This window comes from Oenanthe melanoleuca, chromosome 2 (assembly GCF_029582105.1).
Source record: "Oenanthe melanoleuca isolate GR-GAL-2019-014 chromosome 2, OMel1.0, whole genome shotgun sequence".
Classification (NCBI taxonomy): Eukaryota; Metazoa; Chordata; class Aves; order Passeriformes; family Muscicapidae; genus Oenanthe; species Oenanthe melanoleuca.
Window position 1 is genome coordinate 118,176,324 of NC_079335.1, and position 15,431 is coordinate 118,191,754.

The 15,431-nt window shown below is 38.7% G+C and overlaps 1 long non-coding RNA gene across 1 annotated transcript; it reads left to right on the forward strand.

Moving 5' to 3' along the window:
• Positions 1-1,459: 1,459 nt before the first annotated feature.
• LOC130249341 (uncharacterized) lies at positions 1,460-14,592 on the forward strand. The gene is made up of 4 exons (XR_008839782.1): positions 1,460-1,817; positions 7,293-7,386; positions 8,621-8,772; positions 10,982-14,592. It is a non-coding gene; the product is annotated as an uncharacterized LOC130249341 (long non-coding RNA).
• The last annotated feature ends 839 nt before the right edge of the window (positions 14,593-15,431 follow it).

The window sequence follows — 15,431 nt, forward strand, 5'->3', positions numbered from 1 at the left end:
AATGATAGACATAAGCTTGGTATGTCTGTTTCCAGACATTGTACAGACAGAAAACACAGGTCACAAGTAGAAAATCACAGTACAGAATAGGTTGGAGGATCCATAGTTACTCCTATACCACCTACTCGTTCCCAAATTCCAAATGACACTCTTGCTCAAATTCTTTCTGACAGCTTAAGCTTTCTGAGTCTGCCCCTTTCAGCATTGTTCCCACATGAACCAGTACCTTCCCTGTGCACCCTGACACTGGTTGTTCTCTGTGGGCTTTGATTGAAGTCAGCAATAGTCACCTGGTGAGTTATATGAAAGAAAAATCAGGTCTGAGAATGTATGTCTGTTGGCACAGGGGTCCCAACTGCTAATAGGGATCTATGAAACTAAAATATCAGAAGCAGGAAAAAATCAAACAAAAAGCTTTCATCACTGCTTTCTTTCAAGCTCAGAATTTTAAAAGTGTGTTGTCACCCAGGAAAAGAGCATGGAAATGTGTGGGTGAGCAGAGACCCACTGAAATATGAGGTTCCTGGCAAGATGTAGCTCAGGCATAGTATCACATGAGGGTGGCTGGTTTGCACAACAGCCCAAACTAAGAAAATCCACTTAATGCTGAGTCTTTATTTCTTTGTGTCTCTCACAGTGCATATATATTTTAACTACAAAGAGCTTAGCTGCTTGTTTTTGATACTTTAATTACCCTTTCTCTCTATCCATATGTACAGTTTTCTGTCTCTCTTGTTTGTCAGTTCTTCTATGTTTTGTTTCTGGTTTCCTAATATTTTCATTTTCTATTTCTCCAACTGTGAATTTGATTCCCTGGGTCTTGCTTTTCTCATTATTCTTTGCTACTTTCTTTGTTCTGATAACCACCCATTTCTCCTCCTCAAAAATATTCTCTCACCCCAAATCCCTCCTGAATTTTGCATTTTTTTATTTTTATTTTTTCTCTCTACTTTTTCAAGCTCCCAAACTCCCTTATTCTTTATCACTTCTGGCTTGCTCTTTAAGCTGTCATTGTTTTTTCACCTAACACACTGACTGATATTTTTGAGCCTATTTAGGCATGACTCTCTAGAGCACAGTGGGGCTTGTAATGCTGAACAGAACAACATCCGAATATCTTTACAAAAGGGGAAAGAAAAAGAGGGGGCGTGAAGGGGGAGGGAAAGACAGCTGTCTGCATGCTCCAGTTTCATTGGTTCCCTTCTCTACTCTCTGCCAGCACTCACATAGGTTTCATTTGGACAGAGAGACGAGAGGCCAGCAGCTGCAAACAGCAGAGACAGTAATGACATGGTGGCTTCACTAAACTGTAAGTCCAGTGGTAGAGTAGCTTGTATTAGATTAAAAATGCTTCAGCCCTTAGACACAAGGTGCTGAGCTACTATAAGACCACACTGTCTCACTGAAGCTGGGGGTGGTGGTGAGAATATTTATATAAACATATGAAGGAGTAATTTTTGTCTGCCAGGATTGCATAAGATCAAGTATCAGATAACTATGTTTCTGAATGAAGCTTATTTGCCAGCCCAAATGCTCTTTTGCCAGTTCTTTCGTGTTCCCTTCGTGCTCTTGGTGTTGCTTTGCCATGGAACTCAAATGTTTCCCAAGAAATACATGCAGGCTTGGGTGCATATTTACTCTTTTACTTCTGGTGGTTTTATTGTAAACTATCTGAACTCCATCAACAGGAATTTTGAAGAATTTGGGGATGGTGTAGCACTACTGATCAGAAAGAGCCTGGCCCAGAGCCACAGTGGAAATCATGTACTTGGCAAGCAAGCTCCTTCGGCATTGTTCCACATGATCCTAAGCAAGAGGTATTTGACCTACTTGGAAAACATCTATTGACAGCACCATAGGGACTCAAGCAATGATTTCTTCTGTATTCTCTCTTGGGAAATGCATCAGCCTGGGGAACTCAGACAGCACAGGAGGATTGGATTAAGAATCCTGCCTTCAGGAAGACCAGTGTTAAAAATGAGTGTTTCCGTTCTGATTGCCATGGTCCTAACTTCTCCAGACCTGAAACACAAAGCTTCCCTTGTACTGCATTCCATTGCACCTGCTTCTCCCAGGATTTCCTGATTTCATTACTGTGTTGCAGTTGCTATGAGAAAGCAGGTATGTTTCAGGTGCTGAATCAAACACTTACTCTGAACAGGATTTACGTGTCTCTAGACAGGGCCCATGAACTCCACACCCTGCTACTGTATCAGCTCTGTCTATTGGATGACATTGTATCAGACATTGTGAAAGTGAGCTTTTAGCTTAGGAAGGGAAAGGGAAATCTACCACACATTACTCAAGACATCAAACTTTATTTCTTGTCACAGTAATAGGTGACAGCTGCAATCCAGGACTTCAGCATATCCAAGGACACAGTGTGGAAATTGACTTCAGGGCATTCACTGATGGGCTTCCCCTACCAGGTCAAAAATGTGTTTTTTCCAATGCCCAGAATCCTGTCATCCAGTATAGAGATGATCTACCTTAAGGGAATGATAATTCTCTTCTATAAACTTTTCTATGCCCAATCTATCACAAGTTTGAAAACAAATCAAGTCTTGCCTGAAGTACATTTGAACTCAGGGAGTTATTTGATTCTACTTGTCATTGCTATGAATTATTTTTGGATTCTCTCCTCCTGTCCCAGTCTTCTGTCAGATATAATTCTCTCTCTTCTCCTTTCTCCCAAGCCAGAGAGCCCCTGTTGGCTAAGTATGTGACATGCCCTACCATCATCAGTGCTAGATTAAGTAGGGAAGGAAAAACCTGGAGTTGTAGTTCCTTCTGATTAGGAGATAGATAATCTTAAATATGTATTAAAAAAAAAAAAAAAAAAAAAAAAAAGGCAGGAAAGCTATGAGTAGAATAAAGTCTGACAGAAAAGAAAAGATTTTTCTTTGAGGTGGACAAGTACACACAGCCAGCAACCACTTGAAAGTAATTAAATCAGTGACTGAAAAGGTCTCAGTGAAGATTGCCAATGGATGAGTTGACTGCCAGGGTGCAGGCACAGTCCCCAAGTGGCGCTGATGGGTCAGTCTGTGGATCTCAGGGTGCTGGGAACTTCAGGTGAGAGCTGTGGGACACCCAGGTGCCCCACTCCTCCATGTATCACCTAACCTTAGAGCTCCTTCCACGGTTAGTTACAAAAGCTTGCAACACAGTGACTCCTCCCTTTTGATCTAGAGTATGGATGTTTGAACTCCTGGATGTGATGGTTTGACCCCAGACAGAAACTAAGTAACACAGAGCTACTCACTCACTGCCCCCTGGCCCCGGTGGGATGGGGAGGAGAGAATTATGGGTTTACATAAGAACAGTTTAACAATTACAATAAAATATAAAGCACTAAACATCAAGCATAAACTAAAATATAATAATAATAATAATAATAATAATAATAATAATAATAATAATAATAATAATAATAATAATAAATAACAAGAATAAAGGTTGGAAACAAAGAGAGAGAGAAATAAAAGTAAAAGCCAAGAAAGACAAATTATGCACAATACAATTGCTTACCACCTGTTGATCAACATTCAGTCTAACCCTGAGCAGCAATTTTCTCCTCCACCCAGTTTATGTACTGGGCATGGTATTCTGGGGTATGGAATATCCCTTTGTCTAGTTTGGGTCAGCTGTCCTGGCTGTGCTCTTTTTTGGCTTCTTGCGTACCTGTTCACTAGTAAAGCTTGGGGAACTGGAAAGCCCTTGATTTAGAGTAATTGTTTCTCAACAGCACTTAAAACAGCAGTGTGTTATCAACATTATACTCATACTAAATACAAACCCCAGTACTGTACCAGCTGCTAGAAAAAACCATTATCTCAGCAGCAGCCAGGATAGTGGAGAGAATTTTTTCCCCATCAGTGACCCTGATGCAGCTGAGGATATATCCAAGTCTACTACTACTACTATTTCCTGACAAAATGGTTGTTTTAATTTCCTAAATAATTATATTTATTATAATAGGTAAATTAATAACCTAAATGATTTAATTTCCTTGCATGCTGTTGATCTCCCAGTGCCAAAATGCTGCCAGGGCACTGAGATAGGGGAGCTGTGCTTTGGGTCTCTGGATGACTAGTTATTTCCTCCACTTGCTCAAAAACATGCTTAGATACTAGTCTTCTCACCAAAATAAAAAAGAGTTGAACTTATTATCATTAATATTGTACTTCCCATTCTAGAAATCTCTTCTTGCTTCTGAGCTGCCCTATCTGCATCTGCAGAACTCTTCTCATAGAGCCAGATGTGATGCTCAAAACCATCCTGTCTTTGCCATATTGAGAATATATGACTACACAGAAAGTTGTGTGTGATGCATAGCCAACTTTGCAGTCTCATTTTTGTGGCCCACTGTGTGCAGGAAATGCTTCTGGCTCGGGAAGTCTGCCTGCATCTGTGCTGCCACCGAAAGCACTGCTGCCCTGCCCACATGCATGTTTTTGCTCAGTTCATCTTCCAAAAATGGAGATACTGTGGTGGCAGGTGTGGTGATAGGTCCAGAGCATTTTAAATGAGTTTTTTTAAAGTAGTTCAACTTAAATGGTGCAAAGACAGGATCAGAGAATATGCTGAGTTAGAAGGGACCCATCAGGACCATTGACTCCAGCTTGTGGACTAATGATCTTTCTCACCTATTTCTTGCAGTGAAACTGGGCTGGCAGCTTACAAAGTACCAGAGGATAGGAAAGTAGGATGAATTTCAACCAGGATACTTGTTTACATGCCTGTAATACATATAGGCATAAACAGGGTACCCTATGCCTGCGTTACTCGCAATTTGTAATCCAAATTTTATATGTGGTACCAGTGACCCAGGTCTGCACAGGTCTTGTATTAGCAAATGTAGCCAAAATCTGCATAAGAGACATGTCAATTACATTGTTGGTTCTTGTTTGAGAAAATCAATGAATGTAACTGTAAATTCAAGTCTACAGGTACAGCAGATGGGGGGAGAATGGGAGGTAGATTTTTTCCTCCTTAAACTCTAATAGAAAACAGATGGAACAAGCACATTCCATAGTCTCAAATATATTTTCTAATCTTGACTCTTCAATAGGATATTGTTTTCATAAAATTTCTGAGGAGAGGGAACTGGTAACATGAGCCATAGACTCAATTTTTACCTAGCTTCAAGTCTCAGTGCATTTTATTGTAGAAGAATAACCCTTGTGAAAGAAGTGCACTAACAAGGGTCCAGATAGAAATAAACTTGTAGTAATGGATAATTTCAAGTACTCAGGTTTAATGGCTCAAATACCACTGAAGGATATAGCTAAGAGTAGCAAATTCTTGTTACCACAAAGGACTGCTTTAAGCAGGTGGCTTTGCTGGCACGCAAGAGATTTAGTCCTAAGTAACAAATGAGATCTGATTTAAGAAGTAATTACAGCTGACTCTCCCTGTCACAGTAGCTGCAAGATAGTGAAGATTAGTGTAGTGATCTTAACTCTAGAATGGGTGTCCACAGGCATAAAACCATTAAATCTAAGGCAAAGTATTTTAGAAAATAAAATCCTTAAAATCGACTCAGTAAATATTTAACTACATTATAGTATAAGGATTAAAAGAACAAACATACTGCATTAGATAGTGTATTTGAGTAATAAATATGAAGAGTTAAAAGCAGCCTCCATGACGCCAGGGGGAGGCATCAACAACAGTATCATCTGAACTCTGTAGCTGATGAATGTGTCAGAGAGGTTCTGCGAGGAAATATAAAATTCAAGTGGCCAGGAATAAATCTGAAAGAAGATAAATATTTGGAATCAAAGACCAGCAGGCATCAAGAGATGCATTATGCTGTCTTGAAAGAATGGAACAAAGTCAGCAAGAGATCTAACCTCTGCAGATGATACTGTTTAAAATGAGCAGACCACCAGGGCATGAATTTCTGAAAGGCAAGTCACTGTCAGAAACTGTCACGAAATCATTTAGAACTAAAAAAAAAAAAAGAAAGCTAATTTAAGTTACAACTTTCTGTTTCTTTGAGACTGTAACAAAAGTAACAAGAAAGAAAATCCAGCAGGATCCACTGTTTCCTCTTCCTTAAAGGAATGGAGAAACTCTGATGAGTATTTTTCTAACCTTTTCTTAGAAAGTGGAGATTATACCACAGCTCTTGGTAACCTATTTCTATCTGTAGCTATCCTTAGAGTCAGAAGGTTTTCCTGTTTTATCCTAAACCTTTCCAGCTGCAATTAAAGCCAGCAAGGTTCTGTCATGCCTTCAATGTCATGAAGCACAATTTCGAAGTGGGATCCCTGCTTTTCAGGATTTTCTACATATTGGAAGGTTGAGATATCACCTCCACACCTGCCATCAGCCTTTATTTTTTAGAGCAAATATTACCTCTCCCTTTTTCAATCATTTTCCATATTTTAAACTATTTTTAAAAAGTACTCTTCTTTATCTACTATTAAACTACCCCAAACAGACAATTCTGAAAGATGAGTTAAGAAAAATAATTACTAATCCTGCCTTACATATGACATATCTATTAGAATGTCCCAGGAAGAGTTTTTCTGTTTTTCCATCAGCATGGTATCATTGATTCTATTCAATATGTGGTTTACTGCAACAGCCAGGTCTCTTTCTACTGTTAGTGCTGTTAGTATTCTGAATTTTGTATTTATGCATTTGATTTTTGTCTAGCCTCAGTATAGTACTTAGTTCTTGTATTTATTCATCTTATTGATTACAGACCACTTCTCCCATTTATCAAAGTCATTTTGAATTCTAATCCTTCAGGTCCCTTGCACCGATCTTCTTTGGCACTTTTTGAGTGTGCTCTCCATTCCATCCACTAAGTCATAAGTGCAGATTTTGCATTGGATCAAATTTTGACCAGACCCTAACAGAATTCTGTATTATATATCATTTTTATTTGAAAACAAAATATAAATAAGTCTAGGAGTATTTTCTGCAAGCAATTATGCATCTATTGTGTGCAGCAAGTTAGCCCAAACAAAATGTTTCTGTACCCTGTTAATGAGAAGGTTAAGTAAGATAGTGCCCAAAGATTCCCATAAGTCAATACACATCTCTTCTACTGCCTTTTTTGCTACAAGCCAGATAATCTGTTAAAGAACACATAGCAGTTTATCAGACATTTTTCTTGCAACAAATCTTTCCTGCCTGTTTGTTTTTCATTGACCCTCCAGGTGCTTTGAAAGTGTCAATTTAATAACTTATTAAAGTATTGTTCTTGATGTTGAAATTATGTTGACTGCTGATTTTTCCTTTCTGAAGATGATATTTTATTCTCCTCTATTCAGACTACCCATTGTTCAAGAATTCTTGAAAACAGTGATGACAATGCAGCATTATAAATGTTTTAATTCTAGGAACACTTCACAGAAAATATCTGAGGTAAATATTTAGATACTGTGTTTACATAAAAATTGGGTCTCTGTTCTCAATATTAATATTTGACACTTGCTTCAAAAGGGGAAAATTAAGTAAACACTTTAATAAAGACAAAATTTGCAAGACAGAAAATAAAGTAAAATAACTTTTCAGAAGGAAAGCTGTATGTCAAGTTTATTAGTATTCTTTGTAGCTTTAAGAGACTTTTCCTTCTAAATATTGCTGAAGCTAATTAGAAGAAGCTAGTTAGATACTTATTAATTTTCTCTATCCAAACTGCATTATAATAAATGACTGGTTGCCAGATTTCTTCTCTGGTATAAGTCAGTGGTGAAAAGAATTAAAACACGAACAAAAAAAAAATAGAGGTAGTGAGATATAGAAATATTGAAATACACTGTATTTACACATAACTGGCCACTTTTATCCCCTTGCCCCTCTATTTTCCCACTCTTGTTCCTCCCCAAATCACCTAAACATCTCCCTTTTCCTGTGTTTGGATCCTCCCCTAAACATTATGCAGTAAATCCCATACAACTTGAAAATGCTCTTCTCTAGCACTGAATGATGTATTCCACCCCTAGACAGCACCTCTGCTTGGTCTGAAAGGGGATCTAGGGAGCTGCTTGCTTGCAGCACCTTGTTGTGATGGCTTTTCCAGCTGGACACTGGCTCCCTGCTGGGAGAGTCCAGGGAGGGGCTGAATAAACTGTTTATTTCTTGGTAGTCCTTGCTTGGCACTGGTGAGGCCACACTCACTACAAGAAAGGTGCTGGAGAGTGTCCAGAGAAGGACAATGGAGCTGGAGAAGGGTCTGGAGTGCATGTCCTATGAGGGAGCTGGGGCTTATCCTGGAGAAAATCCTCCTGGTTCAGGAGGAACCTTACTGCTCTCTACAACTGCCTGAGAGCAGGCTGTAGCCAGGTGGAGTTCAGCCTCTTTTCCCAGCTAACCTGGGTTAACACATCATGAAAAGGCCTCAAGTTGCATCAGGGAAGGTTTAGACTGAATATGAAGAAAAATTTCTTTGCTGAAAGGGTTGCCAAGCCTTTAAACAGGCTGCACAATGAAGTGGTGGAGGTATTACTCCAGCTGTGGAGGTATTTAAAAGATGTGTAATTGTGACACTTAAGGACATAGTTTAGTGGTGGACTTGTCAGTGCATGATTAACAATTGGACTCAATGATTTTACAGGTCTTTTCCAATGTAAATGATTCTTTGATTGTATGATTCTAGGTTCCTGCCTGCCACTCTGCCTTTCCTGTACTCCTCTGGACTTGTGGAGATTGGTCCTCAGTGGTCTGATGGCTTTTGTGAAGGCAGCCCGACTGTATAATTTGGATTCCCCATCTTCCACTGTCTCTCTGAGCACCTTTGTGGGTGTGCAGGTGAGCTATGTCACACAACTGAATAGCTCTTCTGCCACAGATAGCACTCCAGGTAACAATAAGAAAAAAAAAAACAACAAAGAACAAAAACCACGCCTCTTCCAACAAATAGTTGTAACCTTTCAATTTTAACTGATTTATTTTAATGAAATTTAAACCTCTCTGGAGGAAAGCACTCATTTTCTGCTGGCCTTGTAAATACAGGTATTTGATGCTATGGGTTGTGGGAGGTGGTTACTGGAATCTGTTCCTTCTTCTCTTATAAGGAAAAAATATCAGAAAAACAGTGAAGAAAATATGCCATTTTACATTTGTCATACTTCTATGGTTTCTTTAGTGATTTCCTTTTTATCTTGTTTTTTTAGCTAAGTTATGATGGAAATATAGGTGATTTCTTTTTCCTGAAGAACTTCATGTATATTGCCAAGACTCATTTACAAGGAGTTAAAAGTCACTTTCTAAATCATAAGAAAATTCTTCTCTTTTCATCAAGTTTCAGTTATTATGTGACCAAAAAAAGGAAGTTGCTTTTGGATACTCCTTGGAATTACGTGGTGCTCAAAGAAGCTGCTGCAAAGAAATAGCAGGGTTCAAGTTTTTCTTCTTAGCAGAAGAATATGGCCATGAACAGCTCTCCATCTGCCTTAGAAGAACACCTTAATTTATAGCTGTATATTTAAATTCATATTTAAGACCACAGGCACAGTTGCCTGTCATGAAAGACAGCTTTCTTAGGCAGCAAATTTACTGTATGTTGAAATAAGCAGCTCACAGAGATGGACAGAACCAATCTGACATCATGCACCCATTCATGTTAGTCTTCAGATGAACTACTAAAGAGTCTTAATGTCAGAGTTATGTCTCTTGTAACACTGGATAACAACTCTGCACTGGCTAGATGCCTTCTGCTGTTCTCTAAGCTGAACAGGAAATCTAATTTATCTCATGTGGTTTCCTGATGAAATGCATACTGGCAATGACAAATATATGAGCACTGCTAAATTCAGTTGCCAGATAGTGAAAGATATCTTTTGAGTTTTGTTTCTTTTTTTTTTTTTTTTTCCCTACAATGAAACATTAAACTTGCCAAACAAATGACAAAAGTTCAACATAAAATGTAATATGGAACTTATTTCTCTCTTAACCTACCTGAAAAAATAAAATTAAAACAGAGAGAGAGAGAGAGATAAATGTTCTGTTTTAATGTGTATATTTTACATATTAAAAAATGAAAAATATTCTCACTGAAGTGACATCTGTTCTGAAGCTTCACAAGGGCATCTCAGAGCTCTAGAGTAGGCTCTGCTCTAGTGCTTAGCTGCTATGGCTAAAGAGCATGAACGGAGTGCCAACTCTTTGGGTACCATTAAGTCTCCCTCTTTGGGAATGTATGCATTCAATCACTAGGGAGAGGAAGGGGCAGAGAACAGCCAGACAGTGGCTGCTGAAACCACACAGTGGTACAGGTGCAATATTTGGCTATGAGCAGCTAAACTACTATGTCAGTTTGGCAACAAACTTTATTCGAAGTAGAATTCCCAGGTCCACATCCCTATGCTGACACTAGCTGTTTTTCCTGGTTCAAACAGAGAGTGAGAAGGGGAACAACTGGGATAACCAAAGTCAAACCTGACACCTGTTTCATGTGATCAGTAAATACTTTGTGCAAAGTTCCTGCAGTCTCTGAGTAAAGCTGAGAGAGCTGGCACAGCAAAGCAGGTAGCAGCTCTAGAAGCAGAAAACTGTCATGCTGGAGCTTATGCCAGTTTGGTCCCTTCTGCTATTCTGTATCAGAGGATATATTGTGGATTCTTTATTTTCTAATCCATACTGTGTATTTTTATTTTCTCTGTTTTGACAGAGTTTGTAATCTCCCATTTTTAGTCACAGAAAGACTTCAGAAACACTTAACATCTGCTTTCTCTCAGTTTTCTTGTTCTTGACAATGCTTGTCTCAGAAAAGCCATGATCTTTCAAATCATGGTGGTCTATACTGATCTCACTGGTCATTGCAGCACTAGTCATTAGCATATGCAGTGCTACACTAACTAATTAAAGTCTTCTGGGTTTGGCATTTAGTTTTATATGCTGTTTCACAGCAATGTTCTTACTTGTGCCGGGTTCATATGCAGCTGTGTGGCTTCACAACTGCCTTTAGCCAACTTGAGAAGGTACTCTTCTAAAAAGAATGATTTTTCTTCTTGCACAGGTGTGCACCACCGCTGATTTCCTTGTGGTTGTACTAGCGTGGCCATGCAGCAACCCAGAAAAACTCATTTAACACAAGTGGAAAAAACAATCACACAAAAGATATCCTCTCAGCTAAGCTGTTTCAGCTGCCTGTGGTGATGAAGCAGCACAGCCCCAACACAAAGGCCACGTGAGAAGATGCGGCCAGGCACAGACTAGAATTGCACCTTTCAGCAGCACTGGAGATCAGCTACAAGAGGTGTGACAGCATTTCTTCGCTGTGGGGTTAGCAGAACACCTCTGCACCTATTCTCTTTGCTTTCATGAGGCCTCTTCTTGTCTCCTTTGTAAGAGGCTCAGCCAAGCTGTGAGACTGTGCTTGTATCATAGCTGGAAAGAGAGGCACGCTGTTTGTACTCCTGAGCTGCCCTTGCTGGCAGCATGACCCACATGAACACCTTATAGCTGTTACTTCAGCTCAGGTTTCAAGCCCAGACTCCAATTATCCACACTGGTTTTCAGCTTCAACCTGTGCACAGGGACAAGTTGACTGATGTGCCAGGAAGGAAAACCTAAGCAGGAAATGCAAACAGGAGAAACTAGTCTGACCTTAGGACATCCAGGGCAGAGCTAGCTTAAGTTATACCTAGTGAACAAATAAGCCCAGAATGAGGAATGTCTCACGAGGACTCAGCATGAGACATGGCAGCACTAGGACATGTGGTGGCCTCATAGCAATTTTAAAGCATATAATTAAAGTTCACAGAATATGTGGATGAGCCTAAAAACAAGCAGGAAGGATGAAACAGTTACCATTATCAAAGTATTTGTGAAAGTTGGTCCCCTGTCTATCACTTTGTCAATGTAGATATTTACAAAGAAAGGCTAATGCTGTTTTAACTGGTGCAATATAGTAATAGTCTCTGGAGAGCTGCTATGGCATGTGGGACATGCTGGTCTAATATCCTCTTTGGCCTTGCTCCTAGTAACTTCTCTTAAGCCAAAAGCTGAACTGAGTGATCAGGCATCACCATTTCACTGGGTTTACAAGTCTCACAGTACTCTATAATTTGGAGAAGCTCCTTGGCTGGATATTTCAAATTCTTAAAGAATTTCAGGTCTAAAGTATGTCAGCCTTTTTTTTTTTCTTTTTTTAATTATTCTTTATTGCAGGCATGTTTTACTTGTTTTCAGAAAAAAACCCAAATGATTCTTGACCATCCCAGTATCTCCCAATCACAACTTAATGACAATTTTTGCCAATTCTGCAAAATTCTGCAAAAAACAAAATTGGCCTCTGAGGAGAGTATGCTTATGCCAATAGCTGTGTGGCTGTGCCATAGTTTGGGAAGAACCTGTCAGTGTTTTCCCAAGTGTCTGATCTTCTAATTTCATCACAAGAAGACCCAAAAATCTGAAGAATGTGCCTGGAATGTGACCCTTCAGCAGATACAAAATGTACTCCAAAAAAGAAGCACTGAAAGTATCACTTCAATATGAATGAACCTGCTCTGCCTACTGGTCTTTTTAACCTATATTCATTATTAGTGAAGGAACACATTAAAGGCAAGAGTCAGCATTGACTGTAAATGATCTCAGTGGCCAAGAAAGCCTTACTCCCCACGCCCTTGCTCCCTTTCTTCCTGATTCACATGTTCTTGTCTCCTCAAACACCCATCCTTCCTTGTTCCAGTTATAACAGGCTTTGTTGTGAATTGACATGAGCCATGCTGACTAAAAGTGGTTCCCAAAATGACCTCATTAGCTGTGGAGCCAGCATGGTGCAAGCATCAGGAGTGAGTGGTCTGTGCTGGGGCAGAAAGGAAGGATGGGAAGGGCAGGGAGCAGCGGGTGCATCAGCTGTAGAGAGGTGTTGAGTCAGCTGCCTAGAGCTGTGGAACCAACCCTCAAAGATGGACAGTCTGTCTTGCAACCAACACCAGTGAAAACACTCATCAATAAGGTTCTATAAACTCTGGTAAACAGCATTGTTGCAATTACTAATGAAGGCAAAAACTGGAAGGTAATGCTCTTCAAGCCTGCCTTTGCTGCAGGTATATCACTGATAATTGAGTAATATACAGTTGAAACTTAATTGGAACACTAAGGAAAGCTTGAGCTATTTATGGTATTTAATAATTTAATAGTACAAAGTGCACTGATTGTAGTAGTATTCATTTTTTTCTATTTAATTATTGCTTCTATTTCTTAATTAATAATGCAAGAGTGTATTTTTGTGTAGCACATTTTCTTGTGCAGTTCCCATTTTGCAACAGAATTGAGTAAAGATCTTCCTGTTGTTTGTAAAAAATGAGGACATTCAGGTATACACACATTCTGAAAAATTGCTTGAGTCTATCATCAATGAGATACCTGCAAGGCCCATAAAGAGGGTCTTATCATTAAATGTTTACTCCAGGGTATGTAAAAGCCCTCTAATCTTTACATTCTTATGTTTACAACACTCAGGTAAAAACGGGGAGTTTAATTTCTCCCACTACAGCTAGGATATCAAAGCACAGAGGTGTTAAAGTCTGTATGTACTCAAAAAGGTTATTTAAGATCATGGATCCATCTACATGACTTGCCTAGAGTGCTGAGAAAAGCTTTTGTGGAATAAGCACTGGACTTGCATCTGCCAAATCCAAAATCTTTCTTACTAGTGGACTTTGCTGTCTCACTAACATTGCAATAAAAAGTTCTTTAAAGCTGAGTTTAGAGTACTTTGTTGAGTGGGAAGAAAGATTTTCTTCTAAGGGAAGTTTTGAATGTAGGTCACCAAAGGGCAGAAAGGATATGAAATTACTGCTGATACACATGATGGCTTTTTGGAAGGAAAATGAAAGCTGTAATGTTTTGGGGGAAAATAAACCATTATCCATGACATGAAAAACAAACATATTAAGGAATAATGTGTTATACTGAAGCCCTAAGGGATTGAAGTCAGTAGAGAATAGTCCTTCCACTGGAAAAATAAAGGAGGTACTCCATAGGTCAGCTTAGCATTGCTCTAGAACAAGATGATGTTACTTAGAAAGCCAGCATGCTGACAGCCTGTGCACCTATTCAGAATGTACAGAATGGAAAAGAATAAAAAATAATCCATTTTAAGGTCATGTCTTAAATGTGAAGAAATAAGATGCTATATTTGTATTATGAGTTTGCTTTGGTGTATTGATGGTAAAATACTTCTCAGTGTTAAAGACAATTTATGAGTATAATCATGGGTCTAAATTTTGTACTTCTATTTTATATGAAATCAGTTTGGTTGAGATATTTATAGTGGACCTGAATGCAATTTTTATGGCTAAAAAAGCAAATTTGAAATTGAAGGACATAAAATGAGAAACAAACTTTTTCCGAAGGAATTTGCCCTGACATCAAAGAGATTCTTGGTGGGCCCTCTAATATCCTATGCTTGATATAGGAGACCAGTCTAAAGGAAGAAAGAAAGGTGAATTCTCAACAGGTGGCATAGACAGAATATTCTTTATTATGACCTACCTTGTTCTGGGAGTTTTAAGTATTATTGGTAACAGAACTGGACTTTAGGTCCGTGCATGACATAGTCTGACTAGTCTTACTTTCTAGAATATGGTTTCACTCAATAAAATTTTTATATTTTCATAATGTAGTATTCAACTTTTAATTTTTTTTTTAATTTTTATTATGACATTTTATTAATAAAACTGATTTTATATATTGCATTTTATATTGAAAAATGAGTATTAAAGTGTTATTTTACCTGTTCCATGAGTAATCTATTTTCTGATCACAGTATTTTCTTCTATAGTCTAGATAAATATGCTATTTATATGTGTTGTAATAATAAATTATTCTCTTCAGGATGTTCAGAATATTTGATTTAATGAATGGAAACTAGATTTAAATGCTAGAATTAAAGACAAAGCATTGGGTAATCTTGAAAGAACCAGCTGAGCTCACTGCTCATGAAGTTCACTGCTCATAGAGAATGTTCTCTTTTCCTGTGCTTGTGTGCTGTGTTGCTGAGCAGAACAGGTCTCAAAGAGGTGCCCAGTGCCACCTACATGGTGGGAGCAGGTGCTAGGTGACAGAGAGGAGGGGAAACACAAGGAATGTTTTTCCCCTTTTTGTAGTGAGGAGTGGTGTCATCAGCTCACCCTGTTTAATGTAACTTCAAGTTCATTTAGAGAAAAGGGAAAAGGTTTTTTGGCTAGGTCAATTATTGTGAAGACAGATAGGGAAATCCCTAGAGGGACTGTAGCCTCTGAGTGACTCCTAGTGGAATAACCACCATGATTAAACAATCATGAAGGCATGAGCAATGCCCTTTTTTTTTTTTTTTTTTTTTTTTTTAATGAGACTGTCCCACATTTCCTAACAGAAGTGATTTTTAGCTCTCTGAGGTTCTGTTAATGTACACACTAACAGCAGCAGCTCTTCACATCAGCCTAACAAAGGTTTGAAGACAAGCAAATCTTCTCCCA